Raw genomic sequence first — 16,993 nt, forward strand, 5'->3', positions numbered from 1 at the left:
CTCACTGCCTCCTATGCACTGTAATTTTAAGAGCGCTGCTCTGTTGTAATTCAAAACTGATTAAGAGCGATGCACTGCTCTGTTATATTTTTATTGAACTATTTTATCACACTTTTTACTTTTCACTGATGCACTGCTCTGTTGTATGTTAAATACCCTGTTGTATGTCTGTTCTATTTTATTATTTTTAGCCTATTTTTAAACTGAATCAAACCGTACTTTTTTTTATTATTTGTATCACTGAATGAAACTGTAAACAGAGAGCCTATTGGGATGCTATATCCTAATGTGAAACACTGTGATTTAGTCTATTCTATTTTTATTATTTGTATTACTGAATGAAACTGTAAATAGAGAGCCTATCGAGTATAAATAAAGATTGAATGGGATGCTAGATCGACATCACAAAAAAAAAACATCCTTCTGGGGGATGGGATCTAGACACTACCATAACGTCCTTCAGGGGGATGGGATCTAGAGTCAGACACTACCATAACGTCCTCCAGGGGGATTGGATCTAGACACTACCATAATGTCCTCCAGGGGGATTGGATCTAGACACTACCATAACATCCTTCAGGGGGATTGGATCTAGACACTACCATAACGTCCTCCAGGGGGATGGGATCTAGACACTACCATAACGTCCTCCAGGGGGATTGGATCTAGACACTACCATAACATCCTTCAGGGGGATTGGATCTAGACACTACCATAACATCCTTCAGGGGGATTGGATCTAGACACTACCATAACATCCTCCAGGGGGATGGGATCTAGACACTACCATAACGTCCTCCAGGGGGATGGGATCTAGACACTACCATAACGTCCTCCAGGGGGATGGGATCTAGACACTACCATAACGTCCTTCAGGGGACGGGAAGGGGCGCGGTCTGCGATCTTTGCCCATCGGCCATCTCTGGTAAACATTCATTATCACATCAAACCACAACTTCTCTGCTCCCTACAACATCCTGCCCATGGTTTCAACACACATTATATCTGACAGTGTCCTTGGCTGAGGTCTTATGAAGCACAATGTCTGCTGTGGTCAGAACTCTGTTGCATCAGTTCCCTTTCAGGCACATTGTGGTTCTTACTGGATCGATCACACAGTGAGAAAAACTGTGTGTGAGTGTGTGTGCGTGTGCGTGTGCGTGTGCGTGTGTGTGTGTGTGTGTGTGTGTCATTGTCTTGCTTCTCATGAACGGTTCTTGTGTTGTCAATATGACGTCTGAATCGAGGGTCATATTCATTTATTATGAGTCGAGATCGACACATGAGTCACATTATAATTCATGTGTCGGTTCTATGCTAGAACCGACACATGGGGTTCTTAATAGGACTAGGGATCTTTAACAACTAGTCCTATTAAGAACCCCATGTGTCGGTTCGATGCTAATTTGATCTCACTGCCTCCTATGCACTGTAATTTTAAGAGCGCTGCTCTGTTGTAATTCAAAACTGATTAAGAGCGATGCACTGCTCTGTTATATTTTTATTGAACTATTTTATCACACTTTTTACTTTTCACTGATGCACTGCTCTGTTGTATGTTAAATACCCTGTTGTATGTCTGTTCTATTTTATTATTTTTAGCCTATTTTTAAACTGAATCAAACCGTACTTTTTTTTATTATTTGTATCACTGAATGAAACTGTAAACAGAGAGCCTATTGGGATGCTATATCCTAATGTGAAACACTGTGATTTAGTCTATTCTATTTTTATTATTTTTATTACTGAATGAAACTGTAAATAGAGAGCCTATCGAGTATAAATAAAGATTGAATGGGATGCTAGATCGACATCACAAAAAAAAAAACATCCTTCTGGGGGATGGGATCTAGACACTACCATAACGTCCTTCAGGGGGATGGGATCTAGAGTCAGACACTACCATAACGTCCTCCAGGGGGATTGGATCTAGACACTACCATAATGTCCTCCAGGGGGATTGGATCTAGACACTACCATAACATCCTTCAGGGGGATTGGATCTAGACACTACCATAACATCCTTCAGGGGGATTGGATCTAGACACTACCATAACATCCTCCAGGGGGATGGGATCTAGACACTACCATAACGTCCTCCAGGGGGATGGGATCTAGACACTACCATAACGTCCTCCAGGGGGATGGGATCTAGACACTACCATAACGTCCTTCAGGGGGATGGGATCTAGACACTACCATAACGTCCTCCAGGGGGATGGGATCTAGACACTACCATAACGTCCTTCAGGGGACGGGAAGGGGCGCGGTCTGCGATCTTTGCCCATCGGCCATCTCTGGTAAACATTCATTATCACATCAAACCACAACTTCTCTGCTCCCTACAACATCCTGCCCATGGTTTCAACACACATTATATCTGACAGTGTCCTTGGCTGAGGTCTTATGAAGCACAATGTCTGCTGTGGTCAGAACTCTGTTGCATCAGTTCCCTTTCAGGCACATTGTGGTTCTTACTGGATCGATCACACAGTGAGAAAAACTGTGTGTGAGTGTGTGTGCGTGTGCGTGTGCGTGTGCGTGTGCGTGTGCGTGTGTGTGTGTGTGTGTGTGTGTGTGTCATTGTCTTGCTTCTCATGAACGGTTCTTGTGTTGTCAATATGACGTCTGAATCGAGGGTCATATTCATACCAGATATTCCCCTGGAAGAAGTAGAACATTTTAAAGGGAGAATTAGATAATAGACTAAATGCACTGTATATGTTACGGTAAATGTATGAATGTAATTCTGAAAGTAATCCTGAACGTAATTCTGAAAGTAATCCTAAAAGTAAACTCTTGTTGTCTTTCCACTGACCAGTAGACACGGTACAGGACGGTAGACACCTTTCCACTGACCAGTAGACATGTTACAGGACGGTAGACACCTTTCCACTGACCAGTAGACATGTTACAGGACGGTAGACACCTTTCCACTGACCAGTAGACACGGTACAGGACGGTAAACACCTTTCCACTGACCAGTAGACATGTTACAGGACGGTAGACACCTTTCCACTGACCAGTAGACATGTTACAGGACGGTAGACACCTTTCCACTGACCAGTAGATATGTTACAGGACGGTAGACACCTTTCCACTGACCAGTAGACACGGTACAGGACGGTAGACACCTTTCCACTGACCAGTAGACATGTTACAGGACGGTAGACACCTTTCCACTGACCAGTAGACACGGTACAGGACGGTAGACACCTTTCCACTGACCAGTAGACATGTTACAGGACGGTAGACACCTTTCCACTGACCAGTAGACACGGTACAGGACGGTAGACACCTTTCCACTGACCAGTAGACATGTTACAGGACGGTAGACACCTTTCCACTGACCAGTAGACATGTTACAGGACGGTAGACACCTTTCCACTGACCAGTAGACATGTTACAGGACGGTAGACACCTTTCCACTGACCAGTAGACATGTTACAGGACGGTAGACACCTTTCCACTGACCAGTAGACATGTTACAGGACGGTAGACACCTTTCCACTGACCAGTAGAGACGGTACAGGACGGGTAGGCTTGCCATCCTGTATCTTGCCGTGTTGCCTGTATTGTATTGTACTGTATTGTTTTACCAATACACAACACACCCGTGTAGGTGGGAGGAGCTGAGACAATAGAGGAGCGGAGACAATAGAGGAGCTGAGACAATAGAGGAGCTGAGAAAATAGTTCTCTCTGGGAGGTGAACAGATCACTAGATTGACCAACTTCTTGTGAGTTTCAAAGCATTTCCTTGGTGATAAAAAGGAATTGGCTAAAACAGCCAATAGTGAACTTTAGATACTTGACCTACAAACATGACACTGACAGCACAATATTGATGTAACTAATGAGAAAAGTTTTTTGTGCACAGATCACTCGAGTAGTTTCACTAAACCTTTCCACAATATGAGGTTGACTGTAAAGTGTTGCCACAGACCTCAACATCAACATGGGGCAACGTTTTTGTGATTTCCATTGACCAATCAACGGTCTGCAGTATTTGCAGGATTACACACACACGTACGCAAGCACGCACGCACGCACGCACGCACGCACGCACGCACGCACGCACACACACACACACACACACAATTAAGTTAAGCTAAGTTGAACCTTTATTAATTTCTGCATTTTGACCCATCCTATTATTATTATTATTATCCAACAATTTAGGAGCAGTGGGCAGCCACACATAGTATGATCACAATAACACTATCCCTAGAGTGCTCACATGTTTCTATGTAATTTTGCCCATGCAAATCTGTGCCGTCAATACAAAATAATCAAATTTTTTGTAATTAGTTGAGTAGGAAAGCGGATACTATCATGCACCCCCTGGAAATATATTGTTAACCAGTGTTTCTAGATAGGAATACTTTTTTTGAAAATGATATGTTAAAAATCTGTCAGAGTGTCCCATGTATCATTTATATGCAAATTAATGACGCCATCATCAAAAAATGTATGTCGCTATTTCAGCCAATATTGCAAATAACTGAACAAGTAGGTTGTCTAGACCCATATTTTGAGGGTCAAAAATCATAATAAAACTATTCCCAGAATGATCACCTGTTTGTGGCGAACTAGTATGCAAATTTGTGTAACCTTTACCAAGAATAAAGCATTTTTACCAATGAAGACACATCATATTGTAGATGACTGAACAAAAAAAGATGTGGACTCATGTTTTGAGGGTTAAAGATGGTAATACAATTTCTGAAGTGGTCACATATATCTCTGGCATGCTTATATACAAAAGTGCTGCTTTCACTGCCATTTCTTACGTAGGTCTACATGTATGTAATACGGTAAATACGTCCTCTGTTCTGGATATCTTCTTTGTTGACACAACATTCACGTCTTTTTTCTATTTGTATTTTGTGCCCTAAACTACTAATCATCATCATCATCATCATCACTAAAACAATTGTCAGTCTATCTCTTCGATCTCCATCTCTTCCTCCGCCTCATCACACTCATACTCTCCATCCTCCTCATCCATGTTATTTTTTTGCATAATCTGCCTCCTTATCAAGAGCTTCTTGCTCTTCTTACTCCACTTTCTGGGCCAGTACCTCAACAAGAGAAGGACGGAGGATGGGTCCAACTGTCCAGACAGGCTCTAACACCTCCTCATCCATTGTTTTTCCCAGTCCATACTTTTATCATTGGGCCTCTTGGATATTGGCTGTTCTGCTCTTTTGTAGCAGGCGACTCTGAAGTTGGCTCGCTGTACATGTGGGATCAGACAGACCTTGGGAGGAGGCAGATGAGGATTTGTTCCTTCCAACAACATACATATACACAAGATAACATACACCCGATAGAACATATAAGAAAGCATAAATCACAAAGAAAATGAATTATAGAATAGAGAAAAACATGTATCATAGAATAAAAAGGAATGTAAAACAGGAGATGAAAAACAAGAGATAAAAAACAAGAGATGAAATCCAGTTAGAACCAAATAAAACTATTTATCAGGGTGTGCATGTATTCAAGCTGTGCTGTATCATGAATTGAAAATGGGGGACCTCGATGCAAACAAGACAAAAGTCCCCCTCCGGTATGCTGCATCCCCCCCAAGTAGATGGTAGATGAGGATCATCAGTATATAGAGGTTGGTCATGCTGACATAGAGGAGGATCACCAGTATATGGAGAGGTTGGTCATGCTGACATGGTAGAGGAGGATCACCATGATAACAAACTATCATTACACATGGGCAAAACAGAGTCCATTCTCTTCGGTTCAAATAACAAACTCAGCAAGACCGACGGCTTCTCAGTTACAGCGGGTGACGATATTGTCACAAGGAAAGATGAAATTACCTACCTGGGTTCCATCCTAGAGGCTAATCTTTCCTGTGACAAAATGGCATCCAATGTAATAAAAAAAGTCAACCAACGAACTTGATTCTTGTACCGGATCTCCTCTCTGCTAAACAAGAATACCCTGAAGACTCTGGCAGGAGCACTCATTCAAGGGTACTACGACTATGCTTGCACCTCATGGTACCAAAGCACCTCAAAGGCGCTAAAAACAAAATTACAAACATCTCAAAACAAACTGGTCAGACTACTGCTTGAACTTACTCCTATAACCCACCTCACCCCTGCCCACTTTGACAACCTAGGATGGCTTGCACAGGTGCACTCCTCCCCAGATCCACAACCAGTTCCCTGGTCTTCGCCACATTTAGCTGCAGGTGTCATATATTATGCACTTTTACCAATTTATATTAGATTAGATTCAAATGTATTGTCATCATACAGCAGAAGTACAGTACAACAAAAAGAAGTTTGGCATCCAACCAGAGTTCAAATGTAGCAGTAAACTAAAGTGTAACAGTAATATACAATACTGTATATGCAAGGCCAGATTAAGACTTCAGAGGCCCCTGGGCCAGATTCTTGTGGAGGCTCCCCCACACACACATACACGTGCACGCACGCACAGTGGCGTTTTTATATGTCACTTTAAAAAATATATAGAATATTTAGAAGTGGTGGGCTCTGAGGGCCAAGCTAAAAGGACTTTGATCACCCCTGCCCACTTTGACAACCTAGGATGGCTTAGAGTAGACGACAGAGTACAGCAACTTGCAATGGGCCTGGTCTACAATATACACTACACAACCAAGGTACCCATGTACATGGCAAAATACTTCCCAAAGGTCAGCGTATACCACAATCACAACACCAGAGGGAGCTCCACAAATCATGTTAAACCCAGATTCGGCTCAAACAAGGGACTAAACACGTTTAGCAATTATGCCACATCAATGTGGAACGCCCTACCCAAAGCTGTAAAGGAATGTGAATCACTACCCACTTTCAAAACCACTCTCAAAGAACACCTATGGGAGACTGCAATTCGAAACTGGCCCCTGTAAATGTCCTAACCCAACCCCCTCCAATGTACAGTAAATTACCAAGTATGGTTTTGTCAATATTCCAATGTACAGTTTTGCTTGTAAAGTCTTTCTCTGGTCTGCACATCCACATGCACACACTCACTTTAAAAACAAACACTCACCTTAACACTCACTTTAGACACTTTAACACTACATTATGTTGATCTGTTATTAAAGAGATTTGCACTACATTCATACCTCATTTGCATTTGCACCTTACCTTAAAGTTTTGTACCTCATTTTCTGCATTGTACCTCACTGTTTACTCATTTTTACTCACTGTACTTAGATTGTACCTATAGGTTGTACTTTAGATTGTATATTGTATTGTATATTATATTGTATATGTATATTGTATATTCCTCTTTACTTACTTTTTTACTTACTTTCTACTTACTTTTTTACTTACTTTTTTTACTGTATGAAGCACACTCTCAGGGGCTCATACAGAACCAAGCATTTCACCGTAAAGTATGTGTAGCCTATATATTTATTTTCTTTTGTACCTCATTGTCTGCATTTTTAATTCATTGTACTGTCATTGTAATTAGGTTGTACTTTAGTTTGTATATTGTATATTTGCAGTGTTGGGATTTTATTCCTATTTAACTTTTTTCTACTGTATGAAGGCTGAAGCACATTATCAGGGGCTCATACAGATCCAAGCATTTCACTGTAATGTACACGTGTACCTTATAAGTTACAAATAAAGGCAAACATGAACTTGAAACTTGAAACTGACATCTATCTGTATCCAGACTGTATGTCGTGTATGTCATATGTTATGATGAATTGAAAATGGGGGACCCTGATGTAAACAAGACGAAAGTCTTTCTCTGGTCTGCATCCCCTTAACAATTGTGTGTATTGAGCCGTACTGTTTTGAACCCATATGCAATCTGTTAATAAAGTTTTCAATCAATCAATCTACGTTAGTGGTTCACGCAGCACTTACACAATAGCTCCACCTTGTGGCTGAACGTACACCTTGCGTGTGAATTAGACTTATTGCCTGATTGAAGTTTGTGTGTTGCTGTTGTTTTTTAGTTTTTAGTTTTTTTTACGCTATTCATAATTCGCATTAAAATACAGCAATCTCCCATGTTATTTCAAACACATAGCTGGTGATTTACCGGTAACAGCCAAAGTAAAGATTTACATAATTGTACAGGCATGTGCGAGTCGCTCCCCTAAGGACCCCTGAATCATGTCTGCACGAAAGACAGCTGATTGAAGGTGAGCCGATGTTGTTATGGTTTATCTTTTCTTTCCTTGTGCTGCGTGCCGAATCACTTTAATGGACATATATATATATTTCCCACCGCTTTCTTGATTGTGACGCCAGATATTTATCAAACGTGTCTAAATAGTGGTTAGCCAAGTAGCTACCCGTTCAGCTGACGTTAGATAACTGACGTTAGATAAGTCCATGCTGGTGCTCCAGGTCACTGATCGATTGATTGATTGAAAATTGAAAACGTTATTTAACAGATTGCAGAATGGGTACAGTACAGTACAGCTCAATACACACAATTGTTAAGGGGATGCAGACCAGAGAAAGACTTTCGTCTTGTTTACATCAGGGTCCCCCATTTTCAATTCATCATGAATGAATGAACACTTTATTTAACAGATTGCAGAATGGGTACAGTACAGTACAGCTCAATACACACAATTGTTAAGGGGATGCAGACCAGAGAAAGACTTTCGTCTTGTTTCCATCAGGGTCCCCCATTTTCAATTCATATAGACATTTATGACATACACAACATACATGACATTTATGACATAGGGACATATAGGTATTTAGTACTGATACATTTGTGTAAACGGTATTCAATAACATAACATCATAACATACATGACATACAGATAGACAGTACTGCTACATCTATACATTTATGACATACCAGATTTGCAAATACAGTACTGTTTGTGATACAAAAATAGTAAAAAAGAGACATTTGACGAAGAAACTGTACATATGGAAACTGTACACTTAACTATACTGTCACCGGGTTTGTTTCTTTACTACAACTACTACTACAACCAACTACTACTACGCTACATATTATTTTACTATATTCTGTAGCCGCTATGGCTAGTGTTCTTGTTCTATGTGATGTATTGTTACTTTAGTCAACAGAAAGATGACTTAGGTTAACTTTAGTCTAGTCTACCCATATAACTTGTATACGATAGCATGCACAATAATGCTATATACACTGTGTATATATATTTATATTTATCATATATTTCCATATCTGTCTGAATATACCTGCTTTTAATAATTTATATACCTATTTACACCTGCATATAACTCTGTATAATAGCATAAATAATGCGGTATGTATACGGTAACGGTATATATATTTATATATTTGTATTTATCCACATATATGTCTGTATACCTGCATATAATAATGTGTACATATACCTGTAGATACTAGGCTATATCTGTACATATCTCTTACCTACTGGTTACTAGTTATACTCCTGGCCAGTAAGACTTACTACCATAGTGTCTTTATTATCACTGTACATATTAACCCTTTCACTACCACACAACAGAAGGCTAACCCTTTACTATGGTTAACCTGTAGTGTGGCAGTGAAAGGGTTAACCTGCTGTCGTGTGTCAGTGAAAGGGTTAACATTCTGTGTATTGTCGCAGTGAAAGTGTTAACCGTTTGGTAGTGCGGCAGTGAAAGGGTTACAGTATGTTATACTGAGGAGGGACAACTTAATTTGCCGAATCAAATAGCTTCTGCAGAAGTGTAGTTAGGGAGTTGTGTAGTTTTAGTTTGTTTATTACTTAAAGGTGCTGTAAGTGGTATTTTCTTGTATAAAATAAGTGTTAAATAGCTCTACATTCTGACAGCCATCAGTATATATAGTGTGGTCAGTAACATGGGTCTCCCAGTCCCTCCTGCTCTCCAGTAAACACAAAATAGGACACAAAAACAGGACGCTCATCACCCCAACAACAGTCTGTTTAAGCTGCTGCGGTCAGGCAAGTGCCTTCGCATTCATGCAGCCAAAACAGAGAGACTCAGACTCAGCTTCTTCCCCCAGGCCATCAGAACACTGAACACTGATCTCTCCACACACAGGCACACATGAACACACACACACTACACTACACATCCTCACTTACACTCTCTCACACACACCCCACCCACATACACACTACAAAAAAGGTCACGTTAAAAAAGAAAAAAAAATTGCAATAGTCTATTTGTTTATTATTGTATATATTACTCATTACCTTTATTTCTCACGCTTAGCATTGTATTTTATTCATATTACTTTTTTATCGTGTCTATTATTCTATTTTATTATTTGTATTTTTGCACAATCGAGGCGGGCATGGCCACCTACATTTCACTGCACTTGTGTATGTATGTGACAAATAAAACTCTTGAAGAATCTCTTGAAATACATTTTCTGGTATCTTTTCCCACTTTTTCCAATCAGGAGAGAGAACCCTAGATATTTGTACTTATTTCAAGAAATTTGCTGTCAGATTATTTTACTTAAAACTACACATTTGCTTTAAAAATAATTTTATATTTCTTATTTTTGTCAGACCATTTTTGCAGTGTGGAGTTCTCTCTCCTGATTGGATAAAGTGGGAATGGGATACCAGAAATGTAATGTTTGAGGGACTGGGAGACCTATGTTACTGACCAGACACTCTATACCAGTGATGACTGTTGGAATGTAGAGCTACTATTTTAACATGTAGACCACTTATTTTAACAAACTTAAAAAAAAAAAAAATGTAAATACCACTTACAGCACATTTAACAGAAGTCTAGGGAGTTGCGTAGTTTTAGTTAATGTGTTAACATTCATTTGTTATTGTATGTATGTGTGTGTGTGTGTTTTCCAGCCACAGAGCCTCTCAGTCATGGGCGTGAGGGAGATCTGGAAGAACTACAAAGTCTTGATTGTTATGGGCACAAGTATTGGACTCATCCACTGGGGCTGGTACACGGTCAAATCACACCCGCTGTTACACAAGGACAGAGAGGACTACATTCCCGAGCCGGGCATCGTGGCGTACGTCTCGCCGCCAGCCCCCGCCAAGGGGAAGTAGCCCAGCGCCCAGTCGGGGCATGTCTGGTGCTCCTCTCACGCTGTAAACACCTGCTGCTGTGCTTCCTGCTTTAGGGTAGGTTCTGTTGTAATATAATACTTGTACCACTGGGTGGCACTATTACACAAGTTCACACATTTACTTACTCTCTCACGCTGTAAACACCTGCTGCTGTGCTTCCTGCTTTAGGGTAGGTTCTGTTTTAATATAATACTTTTACCACTGGGTGGCACTATTACACAAGTTCACACATTTACCTACTCTCTCACGCTGTAAACACCTGCTGCTGTGCTTCCTGCTTTAGGGTAGGTTCTGTTGTAATATAATACTTGTACCACTGGGTGGCACTATTACAAGTTCACACATTTTCCTACTCTCTCACGCTGTAAACACCTGCTGCTGTGCTTCCTGCTTTAGGGTAGGTTCTGTTGTAATATAATACTTTTACCACTGGGTGGCACTATTACACAAGTTCACACATTTACCTACTCTCACGCTGTAAACACCTGCTGCTGTGCTTCCTGCTTTAGGGTAGGTTCTGTTGTAATATAATACTTGTACCACTGGGTGGCACTATTACAAGTTCACACATTTACCGACTCTCTCGTGCTGTAAACACCTGGGTCCTCATTTATCGCACGGAATTTAGAATGTCTCTACGCACAGAAAAATCTGGATTAATCACCCGTGCGTGCACAGGTCGTACGTACACTCCGTGTTGATAAATACCAATGTTTTCTTACCGTCTATGCTCGTGCATGATTGTAACCATTTGCACACTGAACCGCCCCTAATTAACCATATATGGTAATGAAACACCCCCATTGAATGTGAAATAATGGACTAAGCCGAGCAAACTATGAGAAACTGCACTTGAGAGTGAGATTGATCACGGGTCGGGGGTCTAACCAACAAATTGAATGTATACAGTGTAATGGGAAATATTAAAGGACAAAACGATGGGCCGTTTTATAAATCATTGAGTCATTATTAATAATAGAAAGTTTATTTCATCGTGGCCACAATGAAAGGACAGTTTACAGACAGGGTTTTTTCAATAAAATTCATTGTTTTGTATTTTTAATCAAGTACTGTGGAGCACCATTTTCTGCCCTTCCAATGTCCAAGCCTGGCTGGGCTCCCCCATACTCGCAATGCGCTTTGAGTGACAGGCACCCACCTGCACTAGCAGATACGAGAGAGAGAGAGAGAGCGAGAGTCTCTGCTGTAGAAACCGCGTCCGCATTATTTCCACTCGCTGCTCATATAAACGTATCACAGTTGATTGTGGGCGGGCGGTGGCAGATCAGAGTTCTAACACGTATTCTTATACGCCACAGATTGACGTACATTCAGAATGGCTTAGTTCAGTGGTGTAGCAGCTATACTGAAGAAACGGGACTGGGTAGAGATTTCACATCTAATCAGTGTTGGTAGTACAACCCCACTAGAAAACAATGCAAACCACTAGAAAATGCCATTTATAAGAGAGCAGCCAACAGCCCCTTTGAGGCTCTGTAGCTCAAAACGGGATATTGTGTTGTCAACTTCCTCAAAACCCACCTTTTTACCCTTGCTTTCAAGCCTTGAACTCCTTCCTCTCTCACCTTTTTATATAATCTTTAAAATTTTTAAATTGTCTCTACTAAAACTGTATGGTTTGTTTTGTTCTGTAAAGTGCCTTTGAGCATTTGGAAAAGCGCTATACAAATTAATTAATTAATTAATAAGACATAGATTGAAAAGTATCCGCCCGATGTGATGGCTTATTTTGTAGGTAAGAACTTGTACTTTGATATAATGTAAAAAAAAAAAAGAAAAAAAAGAATATTTAAAGCTTTAAACAACCTTTAACAAAATCTTTCTGGTCTTGTTTCCACCTCTAGGAGGTTCCCTGTGGGGCCCTAGACCTCTGACCTCTGAAAGCTCGGCGTCATGAGACCTCAGAGCTGGATCAGGAGGCACTGGCTGTGGGTGGCCGGCGGGTCGTTTCTCGGCATACATTTGGCCACGTGGCTCATGCAGAAAGCCATGAAGAGCGCCGTCCGCTCCGAGGCGTCACTGAAAGACAAGACGGCCGAGGACTGACTGACTGACTGACTGTAGTGTGGCCAGAAGAGGAGTCTTCAACCGGACAGCCGCGCCGGACACCCTGTCGTTAACCCTTTCACTACCAAAAGGGATAACCCTTTTCACTGCGATAGTACAGAAGGCTGACCCTTTCACAACCACACTACAGAAGGTTAACCCTTTCACTACCACGTTAACTGTCTGTAGTGCGGTAGTGAAAGGTTAACCTTCTGTAGTGTGGTAGTGAAAGGGTTAATGAGCCATGCCTGTGGGGGGGGGGGGGGGGGGTGATACTTGATGTATTTGAAACAATGTAAAAGCTGTATTTAAATGCGCTTTAAAGGGATATTTCACTTTAGTAGAGTCAAGTTTCAGCAGCTTTACCTCTCTATGTGAGATCATCTACTAGTAAGCTAGTGACCACTGCTGTCAACACCACCACTCCTCCCAGGTGGCAGGCTCCTCATTCACTTCCATTCATTTGGGGGGGGGGGGGGGCTAGTCTAAATATCATACTTCTGAAATACAGTATAAACAAACTACTGCTCTGCAGTTGAGTCAAGAGTATGTGTTTGTGTCAGATTTATTAATAGCAGATCCAGTCAAATTGTTGCAGGTTTGCATGCTGTAATATCGTTGCCCTGCATGGAATGTTCGGCGAGTGCTGGTTATGGTTACCATGGTTACCTGCTGCCCTGCTGGGAGAAAGATTCTAAACATTCTGTGAAAAGTTGGTCAAACAACACCTCAAGTGAAAAATTGTTCCTTTACTGATCATTTGAAAAAGGCAACATTAGCTAAAAAAACAAAAACAAGTGCCGTTGATTCAGAAGAATGTATTACACAGAATAGTATTCCTGTATAGTTTGTTTATACTTCAGACTGAGGTAATGATATTTAGACGTGGGCCTCAAAAATGAATGGAAGTGAATGAGGAGCCTTGAGTGGTGGTGTTGACAGCAGACGACAGGGACAGCAGTGGTCACTAACTTACTTGTAGATTACTTTAGATGGGGCTAAGACTGCTAGTTTACTTGTAGATGACTTTAGATGGGGCTAAGACTGCTAGTTTACTTGTAGATTACTTTAGATGGGGGTAAGACTGCTAGTTTACTTGTAGATTACTTTAGATGGGGCTAAGACTGCTAGTTTACTTGTAGATTACTTTAGATGGGGGTAAGACTGCTAGTTTACTTGTAGATTACTTTAGATGGGGGTAAGACTGCTAGTTTACTTGTAGATTACTTTAGATGGGGGTAAGACTGCTAGTTTACTTGTAGATTACTTTAGATGGGGGTAAGACTGCTAGTTTACTTGTAGATTACTTTAGATGGGGGTAAGACTGCTAGTTTACTTGTAGATTACTTTAGATGGGGGTAAGACTGCTAGTTTACTTGTAGATTACTTTAGATGGGGGTAAGACTGCTAGTTTACTTGTAGATTACTTTAGATGGGGGTAAGACTGTTAAGGTTACTTGTAGGTGACTTTAGATAGAGGTAAGTCTGCTGAATTTGGTTCTGACAGGTTCTACTAAAGTGAAAATGTCCCTTTGTTCTTCTTCCTGCTGTATGAGATGTGTCCGGTAATAAAGGAAGGATTGTTGAATCATAACGGGGCTGCGAGATGAGTGGCTCTGTGTGTCGCAGGTTCCTGTAAAGACCAGTGTTGAAGATGTGTTCATTCCTGCTCTGTGTAATGATGTTGTAGATGAAAAAAAAAATAGCAATACCTTTTTATAGGGAACTGCTACCTTATGAGTTCATGGAACTGTAATTAACACAACACAAGATTTCAATGTCCCCGACGACATTGCTGGTGGTCATATTCACACATTTATACACACTTATTAATAACTGTCAAACTAAATGAAGGTGTGAAAAAGAGTTTTTGGACATGTGTGAGGTTATATATACAAAATGAATCATGGAAGAAGACTAACCTTCTTACTGTCTTCTACTATCATGCACTCTAACACCAAATACTCTTCCTTGTCTATATTACTACCTACTATACTAATATGTCTCTACTACTATGCACTCAACACTGCAGCACCCAAGTCTCAACACTGTTTGATGAACATTGTTACTCAGCTGAAAGAGTTGTACCCTTCCTGCTGACTTGTCGTACAGAACTTGTAAGTCACTTTGGATAAAAGCGTTCAGCTACATGACTAAGCATTGTTGTTTTTTTGGTGAAGTGCCCCTTTAAGTGCAGGATCGTTTTTATTTTATTTCATCATCAATAGGAAGTGAATTGCATTATTATAGCCCAATAAAGTTAGATGACTGGACCATCAATTTGGAGAAAAATACAACTTAAACTGATATTAATAAAAAAAAAAAATAGACCGTACATTGAATATCGATGACCACCTACATTTAGTCATTTAGCTGACGCTTTTCTCCGAAGCAACCTACAAGTTCTGCACAACAAGTCAGTAGGAAGGGTACAACTTGCAGCTAAGAGTAGGTAAGATTGTTTGTCAAACAGTGTCTAACTTGAGTGCTTCACTCTTGAGTGCATAGTACTATAGACATTAGCATAGTTGATAGTAGTAGTATATATAGACATAGTAGGTAGTAGTATAGGTGTAGTAGTATAGACAGTAGGTAGTAGTATAGACATAGTAGGTAGTAGTATAGGCATAATAGGTAGTAGTATAGACATAGTAGGTAGTAGTATAGGCATAGTAGGTAGTAGTATAGAAGGTAGTAGAATAGGCATAGTTGATAGTAGTATAGATAGTATACTACTGTTCCTCCTGAGGAGACTCAGGTCGTTCGACGTGTGCAACCGACTGCTGTTATCCTTCTACCAGTCGGTTGTAGCCAGCGTCCTCTTTTTTGCTGTGGTGTGCTGGGGGGGGGGCAACATCAGCTCGAGGGACTCCAGCAAGCTGGTGAAGAAGGCTAGCACCGTAGTGGGTGGTGAGCTGGCTAATCTAGAGATGGTGGCTGAGAGGAGGATGAGGAAAAAGCTAGAAACCATCCTGGAGAACCCTTCTATGCACGTTCAGACTCATCTCACCCCCCCGACACACCACAAACCGCCTAGGCCGGTCCTTTATACCGGCAGCCATCTGGCTCTTCAACCAAGGGCTCGGATTAGAGTGCTTTCCTATAGTCTTTCTTTCGAATGATCAACTACTACTAGGATTCAGCACCCAGCTGATTCGCGATACGGCAGCAGTTTTCAAGGAAGCAGTAGAATTCGGCAGAACACCGGCTCTGCTGCCAGGAGAACTAACGGCGTCAGAACTCGAGAACAACTAGAGAGATGACTCCTTTTCTCTGCACACGCACACACACACACACCACTTCAAATTGCACTATCTTGTACCTTTTATATTGTATCGTATAGTTGTATCTTATAGTATATTATCGGACTGTGAAGTTCTGTATTCCCCCCGCCCATGCTGCTTTGACACCTGAATTTCCCCAAGGGGATTAATAAAGGATAATCTTATTTTAGTAGTATAGACATAGTAGGTAGTAGTATAGACATAGTAGGTAGTAGTATAGGCATAGTTGATAGTAGTATAGACAGTAGATACAGTAGTAGTATAGGCATAGTACATAATAGTAAAAGACAGTAAGGTTATTTATCTTAATTCAGATATTGATTGAAAAGGTGTATTTAGTTGGCCAGGAAATAGCTGTCCAGGACAGAGAATAGTCTACTTTGTTTCAATGACCCAGACCAAGAAAGACTGGTTGAATAATGTGAATCCGCTGCCTTCCATCTGACTGGTCCTAAGTAGTGAATCTGCTTCCATCCATCTGACTGGTCCTAAGTAGTTACTTTGCTACCTTCCATCTGACTGGTCCTAAGTAGTTAATCTGCAGCTTCCATCCATCTGACTGGTCCTAAGTAGTTACTTTGCCCCCGGACAGTATC

General features: G+C 40.9%; 1 long non-coding RNA gene across 1 annotated transcript; it reads left to right on the forward strand.

Moving 5' to 3' along the window:
- The first annotated feature begins 8,118 nt into the window (after positions 1–8,118).
- On the forward strand, positions 8,119–13,273 carry LOC311232484. Its single transcript, XR_014619957.1, has 3 exons — positions 8,119–8,160; positions 10,819–11,100; positions 12,912–13,273. It is a non-coding gene; the product is annotated as an uncharacterized lncRNA (long non-coding RNA).
- The last annotated feature ends 3,720 nt before the right edge of the window (positions 13,274–16,993 follow it).

This window comes from Notolepis coatsorum (genome assembly GCF_963971535.1).
Source record: "Notolepis coatsorum genome assembly, chromosome: 7".
Lineage (NCBI taxonomy): Eukaryota > Metazoa > Chordata > Actinopteri > Aulopiformes > Paralepididae > Notolepis > Notolepis coatsorum.